This window comes from Parasteatoda tepidariorum, unplaced genomic scaffold, assembly GCF_982258835.1.
Source record: "Parasteatoda tepidariorum strain Cologne lab strain unplaced genomic scaffold, Ptep-v5.0 scaffold_79, whole genome shotgun sequence".
Lineage (NCBI taxonomy): Eukaryota > Metazoa > Arthropoda > Arachnida > Araneae > Theridiidae > Parasteatoda > Parasteatoda tepidariorum.
The window spans coordinates 103,179-117,126 of NW_028257438.1; the positions used below are offsets into that span (position 1 = coordinate 103,179).

The 13,948-nt window shown below is 26.0% G+C and overlaps 2 long non-coding RNA genes across 2 annotated transcripts; one reads left to right on the forward strand and one right to left on the reverse strand.

The window, feature by feature from the left end:
* Positions 1-7,972: 7,972 nt before the first annotated feature.
* LOC147800806 (uncharacterized) lies at positions 7,973-9,133 on the reverse strand. Its single transcript, XR_015431175.1, has 2 exons — positions 8,997-9,133; positions 7,973-8,495 (listed from the first exon to the last, which is right to left on the reverse strand). It is a non-coding gene; the product is annotated as an uncharacterized LOC147800806 (long non-coding RNA).
* A 1,190-nt stretch (positions 9,134-10,323) lies between these two features.
* LOC147800807 (uncharacterized) lies at positions 10,324-11,484 on the forward strand. Its single transcript, XR_015431176.1, has 2 exons — positions 10,324-10,460; positions 10,962-11,484. It is a non-coding gene; the product is annotated as an uncharacterized LOC147800807 (long non-coding RNA).
* Positions 11,485-13,948: the final 2,464 nt, after the last annotated feature.

A 13,948-nucleotide genomic window follows, 5' to 3' on the forward strand; every position in this document is an offset into this window, starting at 1 on the left:
GTTAGATATCAACGAAATTTTACAACAAAAAAATTATTAGAGGAAAGTTATATGTTGGAACTATACTTACTACTAAACTAATCAAGTTTTTTTTTTTTTTTTCAGAGTACTTATTCAAGAGCAAATATTTTTTGAATTACACCTAATTTTTTATACTCTGCAAGATGGAAATAAATCCAGTCGAAAAGAACCTACTTATTTCAGACAATTCGAACAACATTTTTTTTTTTTTTTTTTTTTGAAAAGACCTCCACGTTTCAAATGATCGTATGAATTGGGTAGGTCAAGGAGATGACTTTAGAAAAGTTTATTCCAGACGATTCGAAAACAATTTTTTTTTTTTTTTTTTTTTGAAAAGACCTCCACGTTTCAAATAATCGTATGAATTGTGTGGGCGAAGGAGATGACGCCAGAAAAAGTTTATTCCAAACGATTCTGTCTTTTGATCTTGCACAACCTTTTTTTTTTTTTTAAGTGTGTCCTTGTATGTGACATTTATGATTGATCTTGCACAACTTTTTTTTAAGCTAGAATGATACAAGAAGTCGCTTGTTTGTTACGCATAAAATAATACTTATTTCTCTAAAGCATATAATTATAGTTTTTTTTCTGTTTAAGTGTGTCCTTGTATGTGACATTTATGATTGATCTTGCACATATTTTTTTTTAAGCTAGAATGATACAAGAGTTCGCTTGTTTGTTACGCATAAAATAATACTTATTTCTCTAAAGCATATAATTATAGTTTTTTTTCTGTTTAAGTGTGTCCTTGTATGTGACATTTATGATTGATCTTGCACAACTTTTTTTAAGCTAGAATGTTACAAGAGGTCGCTTGTTTGTCACGCATTAAATAATGCTTATTTCTCTAAAGCATATAATTATAATTTTTTTTCTGTTTAAGTGTGTCCTTGTATGTGACATTTATGAATTGAGTGATATTTATTACTTGAGTGGGCGAAGGAGATGACGCCAGAAAAAGTTTATTCCAGACGATTCTGTCTTTTGATCTTGCACAAAATTTTTTTAACGCTAAAATGATACAAAAGTTTACAGTTTTTTTTATTTTTTATATCAAGTATATAATTATAGTTTTTTTTTTCTGTTTATGTGTGTCCTTTCACGTAATATTTATAATTGGTCTTGCGCAACTTATAACACGCTAGAATGATACAAAAAGTTCACTTGAATTAATTATAGTTTTATTCTATGTATGTGTGTCCTTTCATGTGATTAAAAATTAAAAGTCACGGTGGCTTCTTAGCCTCGACTTAATGATGTCCGCGGGTCAGTCCAGACCTTTAATCCTCTTTCATAATAAATAATAAATGACATGATACAAATTTTAACATTAGAATGACACAAAAGGTCGCTGTTTCTCAAAAGCATAAAAACAATTTCTATTTACATGTGTCCTTGCATGCGATTAACAAATAAAGTCAGATGATCAGAATCAAGTGAAGTAAAAAAAAAATAATAATAATAATAATAATACCATCAAATAGATTTATTCCTTTTACTAAGCGACTATTGCGAATTTTTAAATAGTTATTCATACCACCACAAATGCAATTTTCAGATTTCAAGTATTTATATAATTCTTTCCATTGTTCTAATTTACAGGAATGTGCAGAGTCAAAAAATACTTTTAAAAGTTCTTTTCTAGATCAAGTATGCCTTTTATAACATAACCGTTGGTCCCTTTTTAAAAGATTATTCAAATCACTAAAGAGCTTGTTATAATAAACGTCTTTATGTAGACTTTCCAAAATTTTCAAAAGTCTTTTTGGATTTTCATATTGGATGCGTTCCTTTATTCGCATTGATTGTAAAAACTGGAAACTAGTTTGAGATGATTCTACTTTCTTCCGTTTCGAACCAAAGACATGAACCTAAAAGAAAAGAAATAAAATGCGATTAAAATTTTAAAAATGATATAGAGTAGGATAAAAATGTTAATTTGTTATTAATAGTTAAAATAATAATAGAATCCTTTCTATCCCTTTGAACAAACATCCGTAATTGGAATAACATTTATCGTCAAATAATAATAGAATCCTTTCTATCCCTTTGAACAAACATCCGTAATTGGAATAACATTTATCGTCAAATAATAATAGAATCACGACTAAATTAAGCGTTACGCGATAAAGAAAACCACGAAATGTTTTTTTTTTTTTTTTTCAAATAACTAAACTGTAATAAGATTCTTTATAAAGAAACTCCTGAATAACTTGCAATTCCACCAATAGAGGATAGCATGATACAGTTCTTTTTTTTTTTTTTTTTTTTTACCTATTCAGACAGTCTGCGATAAAGAAATCCCTGAAAATGTTTTTTTTGTATTTATAATTATTTGTATTGTCTAATTCTATTTTGATTTATAATTCTATTTTGATTTATAATTATCTTTTACAAGATTTAATTATTTGTATTGTCTAATTAGTTTTGATTTATAATTAGTTTTATTGTCTAATTATCTTTTACAAGATTTAATTATTTGTATTGTCTAATTAGTTTTGATTTATAATTAGTTTTATTGTCTAATTATCTTTTACAAGATTTAATTATTTGTATTGTCTAATTAGTTTTATTTATAATTAGTTTTATTGTCTAATTATCTTTTACAAGATTTAATTATTTGTATTGTCTAATTAGTTTTATTTATAATTAGTTTTATTGTCTAATTATCTTTTATAAGATATTTGTCTAAGGTGATAGAGTGTTTTCTTTTCTAAGCTGTAAAATTTCAAACTATAAAATAATTAATCATTTAAAAAAACAATCTTTATTTCAAACCTAGTACTATAAAGGGGCTTCTGCGCCACGGATTTGCGATAGTACTATAAAGGGGCTTCTGCGCCACGGATTTGCGATAGTTATTGAGAATATTAACCAAAGATTCTTCAAAAAAGAAACAACAGCGCTCCTGATGTTGGATGTGGCCAAAGCCTTTGACCGAGTCTGGCATCAGGGCCTCGTATACAAGCTCATAAATTTCAATATCCCCAAAGATCTAATACTACTAATTAATAATTATCTGACAAACAGAACTTTTCATATTAAGATCAATTACAGCATTTTTCTTCCGCTAGAAACATTAAAGCAGGAGTTCCGCAAGGTTCAATTCTCGGCCCTGTGCTCTACCTAATTTATTCAGCAGACTTTCCAAATTTTAATAATATGAGAAACATCACCTCAGCCATCTACGCAGATGATACAGCACTTATGAGCAGATCAATAAATCCCAAGAAGTCAGTTACTAATCTCAGTAATATCATACCTCATATCGAAGACTGGTGCACAAAAATGGAAAGTTAGCCATCAACACCACTAAATCTTCACTACTAATTATTATGAGCAGATCAATAAATCCCAAGAAATCAGTTACTAATCTCAGTAATATCATACCTCATATCGAAGACTGGTGCACAAAAATGGAAAGTTAGCCATCAACACCACTAAATCTTCACTACTAATTATTATGAGCAGATCAATAAATCCCAAGAAATCAGTTACTAATCTCAGTAATATCATACCTCATATCGAAGACTGGTGCACAAAAATGGAAAGTTAGCCATCAACACCACTAAATCTTCACTACTAATTATTATGAGCAGATCAATAAATCCCAAGAAATCAGTTATCCAAATATTACTCTTTTCAATGATGCAATACCACTAGTTCTTTAAACTGGAATACCAATATTAAAACTATAAATCTCTGAAAACCACTAGTTCTTTAAACTGGAATACCAATATTAAAACTATAAATCTCTGAAAACCAATATTAAAACTATAAATCTCTGAAAACCAATATTAAAACTATAAATCTCTGAAAACCAATATTAAAACTATAAATCTCTGAAAACCAATATTAAAACTATAAATCTCTGAAAACCAATATTAAAACTATAGATCTCTGAAACCAATATTAAAACTATCACTTAAACCAATATTAAAACTATAGATCTCTGAAACCAATATTAAAACTATCACTTAAACCAATATTAAAACTATAAATCTCTGAAATCAATATTAAAACTATAAATCTCTGAAATCAATATTAAAACTATAAATCTCTGAAACCAATATTAAAACTATCACTTAAACCAATATTAAAACTATCACTTAAACCAATATTAAAACTATCACTTAAACCAATATTAAAAACTATAAATCTCTGAAACCAATATTAAAAACTATAAATCTCTGAAACCAATATTAAAACTATCACTTAAACCAATATTAAAACTATAGATCTCTGAAACCAGTATTAAAACTATAGATTTCTGAAACCAGTATTAAAACTATAGATTTCTGAAACCAATATTAAAACTATAAATCTCTGAAACCAATATTAAAACTATAAATCTCTGAAACCAATATTAAAACTATAAATCTCTGAAAACCAATATTAAAACTATAAATCTCTGAAACCAATATTAAAACTATAGATACTCAAAATAAATTCCTCAGATGTATTACAGGAGCCCCCAGATCCATGAGAATGAAAGATCTAAAAGACGAGAGTTAAAAAATCAACAAAATAGATGAGCACATAGCTGAACTATGTGCAAGTTTCTTCAAGAGATGCACTCTCTTGTCATACGTGCAATTACTTTAAAAAATTTTGATTTTGCACTCATCAAAGACAACATGAAATATAGCCCGGCAACCGCCTTTTTCCTATCCGACGGAGTATTGTCCCGTAAATTTTGTAAATAGCTGTAAATACTTGTAAATAATTTTGCGCATTTATTATGTATTTCTCCTTTTCTCTGGGGCTATGTGGCTACTGTGCACCTGAGAAGCTCGGGGGTAATACCTCGAAGGGAGGCGAGGCAGTCTGCCACAAAACCTCTTCTCTCTCTCTCTCTCTCAAACTTGTTTGTTCAATCTCACTACTTCATTCTAATTTTCTCTCAGTAAAAGATATTGAACCCCACATTTCAGTTGAGCTTCGGCGATTTATTATTTATTTCCACTCAGATGAATTAGTTGGAGCACCTAGCGGGGCTGATGCTAAGATAACCAACACATATGAGTAGGATTTGTGATAGTAGGATAAAGGGGCCAAATAAGGGATTGAGAGTACGAAAACAGAATTAAAATATTACGATTTTTTTTTTCCAAGTCTCAACCATAATACCCCTAATTATTTGTATTTATAATTATTTGCAAGATTTAATTATTTGTATTGTCTAATTATTTTTATTAAATCATATCTTTTATAAAATAATAGTTGTCTAAGGTGATAGAGTGTTTTTTTTTTTTTTTTTTTAAGCTGTGAAATTTCAAACTATAAAATAATTAATCATTTAAAAAAAAAAAACAATCTTTATTTCAAACCTAGTAGGATAAAGGGGCTTCCACCAAATAAGGGATTGAGAGTACGAAAACAGAATAAAATATTACGATTTTTTTTTTCCAAGTCTCAACATATCAACCATAATAACGGGCCATTTTATCTCTTACTGCATCGTATAAATCCTTTGAGAGCAAGCAGTTACCTACCTCTTCCAAACAAAAATAGCAACCAAAAAAAGTATTATTAATTGCAAAATTTAATTATTTGTATTGTCTAATTATTTTTATTAAATCATATCTTTTATAAAATAATAGTTGTCTAAGGTGATAGAGTGTTTTTTTTTTTTTTTTTTTTAAGCTGTGAAATTTCAAACTATAAAATAATTAATCATTTAAAAAAAAAAAACAATCTTTATTTCAAACCTAGTAGGATAAAGGGGCTTCCACCAAATAAGGGATTGAGAGTACGAAAACAGAATAAAATATTACGATTTTTTTTTTCCAAGTCTCAACATATCAACCATAATACCCCTAATTATTTGTATTTATAATTATTTGCAAGATTTAATTATTTGTATTGTCTAATTATTTTTATTAAATCATATCTTTTATAAAATAATAGTTGTCTAAGGTGATAGAGTGTTTTTTTTTTTTTTTTTAAGCTGTGAAATTTCAAACTATAAAATAATTAATCATTTAAAAAAAAAAAACAATCTTTATTTCAAACCTAGTAGGATAAAGGGGCTTCCACCAAATAAGGGATTGAGAGTACGAAAACAGAATAAAATATTACGATTTTTTTTTCCAAGTCTCAACATATCAACCATAATACCCCTAATTATTTGTATTTATAATTATTTGCAAGATTTAATTATTTGTATTGTCTAATTATTTTTATTAAATCATATCTTTTATAAAATAATAGTTGTCTAAGGTGATAGAGTGTTTTTTTTTTTTTTTTTTTAAGCTGTGAAATTTCAAACTATAAAATAATTAATCATTTAAAAAAAAAAAAAACAATCTTTATTTCAAACCTAGTAGGATAAAGGGGCTTCCACCAAATAAGGGATTGAGAGTACGAAAACAGAATAAAATATTACGATTTTTTTTTTCCAAGTCTCAACATATCAACCATAATAACGGGCCATTTTATCTCTTACTGCATCGTATAAATCCTTTGAGAGCAAGCAGTTACCTACCTCTTCCAAACAAAAATAGCAACCAAAAAAAGTATTATTAATTGCAAAATTTAATTATTTGTATTGTCTAATTATTTTTATTAAATCATATCTTTTATAAAATAATAGTTTTCTAAGGTGATAGAGTGTTTTTTTTTTTTTTTTTTTAAGCTGTTAAATTTCAAACTATAAAATAATTAATCATTTAAAAAAAAAAAACAATCTTTATTTCAAACCTAGTAGGATAAAGGGGCTTCCACCAAATAAGGGATTGAGAGTACGAAAACAGAATAAAATATTACGATTTTTTTTTTCCAAGTCTCAACATATCAACCATAATAACGGGCCATTTTATCTCTTACTGCATCGTATAAATCCTTTGAGAGCAAGCAGTTACCTACCTCTTCCAAACAAAAATAGCAACCAAAAAAAGTATTATTAATTGCAAAATTTAATTATTTGTATTGTCTAATTATTTTTATTAAATCATATCTTTTATAAAATAATAGTTTTCTAAGGTGATAGAGTGTTTTTTTTTTTTTTTTTTTAAGCTGTGAAATTTCAAACTATAAAATAATTAATCATTTAAAAAAAAAAAACAATCTTTATTTCAAACCTAGTAGGATAAAGGGGCTTCCACCAAATAAGGGATTGAGAGTACGAAAACAGAATAAAATATTACAATTTTTTTTTTCCAAGTCTCAACATATCAACCATAATACCCCTAATTATTTGTATTTATAATTATTTGCAAGATTTAATTATTTGTATTGTCTAATTATTTTTATTAAATCATATCTTTTATAAAATAATAGTTGTCTAAGGTGATAGAGTGTTTTTTTTTTTTTTTTTAAGCTGTGAAATTTCAAACTATAAAATAATTAATCATTTAAAAAAAAAAAACAATCTTTATTTCAAACCTAGTAGGATAAAGGGGCTTCCACCAAATAAGGGATTGAGAGTACGAAAACAGAATAAAATATTACGATTTTTTTTTTCCAAGTCTCAACATATCAACCATAATAACGGGCCATTTTATCTCTTACTGCATCGTATAAATCCTTTGAGAGCAAGCAGTTACCTACCTCTTCCAAACAAAAATAGCAACCAAAAAAAGTAGTATTAACTATTTACAATGAAAAAATATTGAAAGAGAAATTAATCTTTTACGAAAATATTTATGTATTCTTAAAAAAAATTTCTATCTTTTTAAAGAAAATATTTATGTATTCTTAAAAAAATTTTCTATCTTTTTAAAGAAAATATTTATGTATTCTTAAAAAAATTAATCTTTTAAGAAAATATTTATGTATTCTTAAAAAAATTTTCTATCTTTTTAAAGAAAATATTTATGTATTCTTAAAAAAATTTTTTACTTTTGTTAAAAATTTTCCAGTTTTTCAAAAATTATTAAAGGATATAACTTTTTTCTTGATACTATAAACTTTTTTCACCTGTGAAAATGATCGATAAAGACAAAATATATTTTAATAAAATAAATAACATTTTATTCAAAGTTTCACCCTAGCACTTCTTCATTACCAGGTTTCTTATCAATTTTATTTTTACAATACATTTTTTAATTTTTTTATTTACATCTAAATGTGCTGGTAATTAAACATCGTTTAATGTTTTGAAAATACATTTTTCCCCACTGGAGCTGATTTTCTATTTCGCAAAAAGTCATTTATCTTGATATCCGAGTGCTTGTCCTATTTATAGGTCGTGTAGAAATCGTCCAAATGCTTTCCCCTTAACGAGAGCACAATGTTTTATAAACTCTGGTGCATGAAGAAAAAGTTGTTGTCAGTTCATCTACTTTAGTACAGCCAAAATCCTCTAAACTGTAAAACATTCTGCAACGGTGGTTGGAATGTACAAACTCCGGTAATGGGATTAACTTTCACGGCATGAAAAGCAAGTTCTTTGACAATGTAACACCATGACGAAAGTTGAAAACCTTCAAAATCAGTGACTAAAGCTGACAATCCCTTTTTCGGTTTCCTTCCTACAATAAAAAAAAGAAAATTTTGAATCACCAAGAAAAATAATTAGACGACACACAGTTAAAATGATTATGATAATCTTCATAACTCCTTTCGATTGCTACGATTAAGAATTTATTTGCAAAGTAAAAGTCTTTACCCCCTGAGTTCTGTCTAAAATAAACATTTTTTTACAAAAACAAATATGAAACGTTCCTTTAACAAAAAAAAAGTTAATTTAACAAATATTAGCTTTATTTAGATTTCGTAATGAAAAAAAAAAAATAACTGTTCGTAATTTGTAACTAAGAAGATAATAAATTTTTTTTATTATTAGCAAAATAAAAAAAATTAATTAAAATGAACAAAGCAATTTACTTTCTCCTGGTTAATTAAAGATACAGATTAACACAGCTCAGCAGATCTATAAATAATACTATTTAACATTGACAATACACTATTTTATCATCAATATAATAAAATAACATAGTTTTTTAAAATTTTAATAAAAAATTAGTACTTACTTGAATATCATCATGCTTCTGCTTTAGTATTGCGTTTCCATCCATAACGAAGAGAAGAATCCTTTTTTATTCTAGTGGCTCCATCTATATTTAAATATTAAAAAGAAAATATATGAATAACTCTTCCTAAATTCTAGTTATTTTTAATATAACTATAGTTGATATAATAGTTCTTAATTAGAACTAACCTAATCAATATCAATGAATACATTTCAAATAAATTGATTCAATATTAAAATAAAATTGTATCTATTAAGTATGTCTACTAAGAATATTAAAAGTATTAGACTTAAAGGTATATTAATTTTAAATCAATGAATGTTATTTTTTTAAATGATTAATTATTTTATAAAATTAGATAATTATCACCTTCTTTTGAAATTTTACAGCTTAAAATTTTACGGTTATCAATGTAGTCTTGTCATTTTTGAACCCAGAAGACAAGGGAACTCCTTGATCTTGAAACAATACATGTCTTCGAAGTGGACTTTGTGAGTACCCATGTTATATGAAGAGGAAAACCACGAAAACCTCCTACGCTTAGTCGAGTCCCCATGTTATATGAAGAGGAAAACCACGAAAACCTCCTACGCTTAGTCGAATCCCCATGTTATATGAAGAGGAAAACCACGAAAACCTCCTACGCTTAGTCGAGTCCCCATGTTATATGAAGAGGAAAACCACGAAAACCTCCTACGCTTAGTCGAGTCCCCATGTTATATGAAGAGGAAAACCACGAAAACCTCCTACGCTTAGTCGAGTCCCCATGTTATATGAAGAGGAAAACCACGAAAACCTCCTACGCTTAGTCGAGTCCCCATGTTATATGAAGAGGAAAACTACGAAAACCTCCTACGCTTAGTCCAACGACCAGTAAGAGTTGTGAAAACTGAACAGATTGCATCTAATTTTTAGTTTTGCAAGATATTCAACTCGTATTAATATAGATATTTAGGAAATATAAATTTTATTAATTTTAGATTTATTTTTATGAAACAATTATTATCTAACTAAAAAACTAATATATAACAATATATTTACAGTGTTTATTCAATCATATTTTTAAATACAATAACGAACATCTTCAAACTTATAATTTATCAACTAATACAATTTAATTATTATATTAAAATACTTATTTTGTAATCTCATGAAAGAAATATTTGAATTAATTTTATTTTCTATTAGAAAATGAATAGCTACATATTTATATCATCAATTATATTTTAAATTTCCTAAAAGTTTCAAAATAATTATTTTGAATCTAAGAAACATGTAAAGAGAATTTAGTAAGAGAAGAGTTATAAGTTTAGTAAGAGAAGAGTTAGTAGAATTTAGGAAGAGTTATTCATATATTTTCTTTTTAATATTTAAATATAGATGGAGCCACTAGAATAAAAAAGGATTCTTCTCTTCGTTATGGATGGAAACGCAATACTAAAGCAGAAGCATGATGATATTCAAGTAAGTACTAATTTTTTATTAAAATTTTAAAAAACTATGTTATTTTATTATATTGATGATAAAATAGTGTATTGTCAATGTTAAATAGTATTATTTATAGATCTGCTGAGCTGTGTTAATCTGTATCTTTAATTAACCAGGAGAAAGTAAATTGCTTTGTTCATTTTAATTAATTTTTTTTATTTTGCTAATAATAAAAAAAATTTATTATCTTCTTAGTTACAAATTACGAACAGTTATTTTTTTTTTTTCATTACGAAATCTAAATAAAGCTAATATTTGTTAAATTAACTTTTTTTTTGTTAAAGGAACGTTTCATATTTGTTTTTGTAAAAAAATGTTTATTTTAGACAGAACTCAGGGGGTAAAGACTTTTACTTTGCAAATAAATTCTTAATCGTAGCAATCGAAAGGAGTTATGAAGATTATCATAATCATTTTAACTGTGTGTCGTCTAATTATTTTTCTTGGTGATTCAAAATTTTCTTTTTTTTATTGTAGGAAGGAAACCGAAAAAGGGATTGTCAGCTTTAGTCACTGATTTTGAAGGTTTTCAACTTTCGTCATGGTGTTACATTGTCAAAGAACTTGCTTTTCATGCCGTGAAAGTTAATCCCATTACCGGAGTTTGTACATTCCAACCACCGTTGCAGAATGTTTTACAGTTTAGAGGATTTTGGCTGTACTAAAGTAGATGAACTGACAACAACTTTTTCTTCATGCACCAGAGTTTATAAAACATTGTGCTCTCGTTAAGGGGAAAGCATTTGGACGATTTCTACACGACCTATAAATAGGACAAGCACTCGGATATCAAGATAAATGACTTTTTGCGAAATAGAAAATCAGCTCCAGTGGGGAAAAATGTATTTTCAAAACATTAAACGATGTTTAATTACCAGCACATTTAGATGTAAATAAAAAAATTAAAAAATGTATTGTAAAAATAAAATTGATAAGAAACCTGGTAATGAAGAAGTGCTAGGGTGAAACTTTGAATAAAATGTTATTTATTTTATTAAAATATATTTTGTCTTTATCGATCATTTTCACAGGTGAAAAAAGTTTATAGTATCAAGAAAAAAGTTATATCCTTTAATAATTTTTGAAAAACTGGAAAATTTTTAACAAAAGTAAAAAATTTTTTTAAGAATACATAAATATTTTCTTTAAAAAGATAGAAAATTTTTTTAAGAATACATAAATATTTTCTTAAAAGATTAATTTTTTTAAGAATACATAAATATTTTCTTTAAAAAGATAGAAAATTTTTTTAAGAATACATAAATATTTTCTTTAAAAAGATAGAAATTTTTTTTAAGAATACATAAATATTTTCTTAAAAGATTAATTTCTCTTTCAATATTTTTTCATTGTAAATAGTTAATACTACTTTTTTTGGTTGCTATTTTTGTTTGGAAGAGGTAGGTAACTGCTTGCTCTCAAAGGATTTATACGATGCAGTAAGAGATAAAATGGCCCGTTATTATGGTTGATATGTTGAGACTTGGAAAAAAAAAATCGTAATATTTTATTCTGTTTTCGTACTCTCAATCCCTTATTTGGTGGAAGCCCCTTTATCCTACTAGGTTTGAAATAAAGATTGTTTTTTTTTTTTAAATGATTAATTATTTTATAGTTTGAAATTTCACAGCTTAAAAAAAAAAAAAAAAACACTCTATCACCTTAGACAACTATTATTTTATAAAAGATATGATTTAATAAAAATAATTAGACAATACAAATAATTAAATCTTGCAAATAATTATAAATACAAATAATTAGGGGTATTATGGTTGATATGTTGAGACTTGGAAAAAAAAAATTGTAATATTTTATTCTGTTTTCGTACTCTCAATCCCTTATTTGGTGGAAGCCCCTTTATCCTACTAGGTTTGAAATAAAGATTGTTTTTTTTTTTTAAATGATTAATTATTTTATAGTTTGAAATTTCACAGCTTAAAAAAAAAAAAAAAAAAACACTCTATCACCTTAGAAAACTATTATTTTATAAAAGATATGATTTAATAAAAATAATTAGACAATACAAATAATTAAATTTTGCAATTAATAATACTTTTTTTGGTTGCTATTTTTGTTTGGAAGAGGTAGGTAACTGCTTGCTCTCAAAGGATTTATACGATGCAGTAAGAGATAAAATGGCCCGTTATTATGGTTGATATGTTGAGACTTGGAAAAAAAAAATCGTAATATTTTATTCTGTTTTCGTACTCTCAATCCCTTATTTGGTGGAAGCCCCTTTATCCTACTAGGTTTGAAATAAAGATTGTTTTTTTTTTTTAAATGATTAATTATTTTATAGTTTGAAATTTAACAGCTTAAAAAAAAAAAAAAAAAAACACTCTATCACCTTAGAAAACTATTATTTTATAAAAGATATGATTTAATAAAAATAATTAGACAATACAAATAATTAAATTTTGCAATTAATAATACTTTTTTTGGTTGCTATTTTTGTTTGGAAGAGGTAGGTAACTGCTTGCTCTCAAAGGATTTATACGATGCAGTAAGAGATAAAATGGCCCGTTATTATGGTTGATATGTTGAGACTTGGAAAAAAAAAATCGTAATATTTTATTCTGTTTTCGTACTCTCAATCCCTTATTTGGTGGAAGCCCCTTTATCCTACTAGGTTTGAAATAAAGATTGTTTTTTTTTTTTTTAAATGATTAATTATTTTATAGTTTGAAATTTCACAGCTTAAAAAAAAAAAAAAAAAAACACTCTATCACCTTAGACAACTATTATTTTATAAAAGATATGATTTAATAAAAATAATTAGACAATACAAATAATTAAATCTTGCAAATAATTATAAATACAAATAATTAGGGGTATTATGGTTGATATGTTGAGACTTGGAAAAAAAAATCGTAATATTTTATTCTGTTTTCGTACTCTCAATCCCTTATTTGGTGGAAGCCCCTTTATCCTACTAGGTTTGAAATAAAGATTGTTTTTTTTTTTTAAATGATTAATTATTTTATAGTTTGAAATTTCACAGCTTAAAAAAAAAAAAAAAAACACTCTATCACCTTAGACAACTATTATTTTATAAAAGATATGATTTAATAAAAATAATTAGACAATACAAATAATTAAATCTTGCAAATAATTATAAATACAAATAATTAGGGGTATTATGGTTGATATGTTGAGACTTGGAAAAAAAAAATCGTAATATTTTATTCTGTTTTCGTACTCTCAATCCCTTATTTGGTGGAAGCCCCTTTATCCTACTAGGTTTGAAATAAAGATTGTTTTTTTTTTTTAAATGATTAATTATTTTATAGTTTGAAATTTCACAGCTTAAAAAAAAAAAAAAAAAAAACACTCTATCACCTTAGACAACTATTATTTTATAAAAGATATGATTTAATAAAAATAATTAGACAATACAAATAATTAAATTTTGCAATTAATAATACTTTTTTTGGTTGCTATTTTTGTTTGGAAGAGGTAGGTAA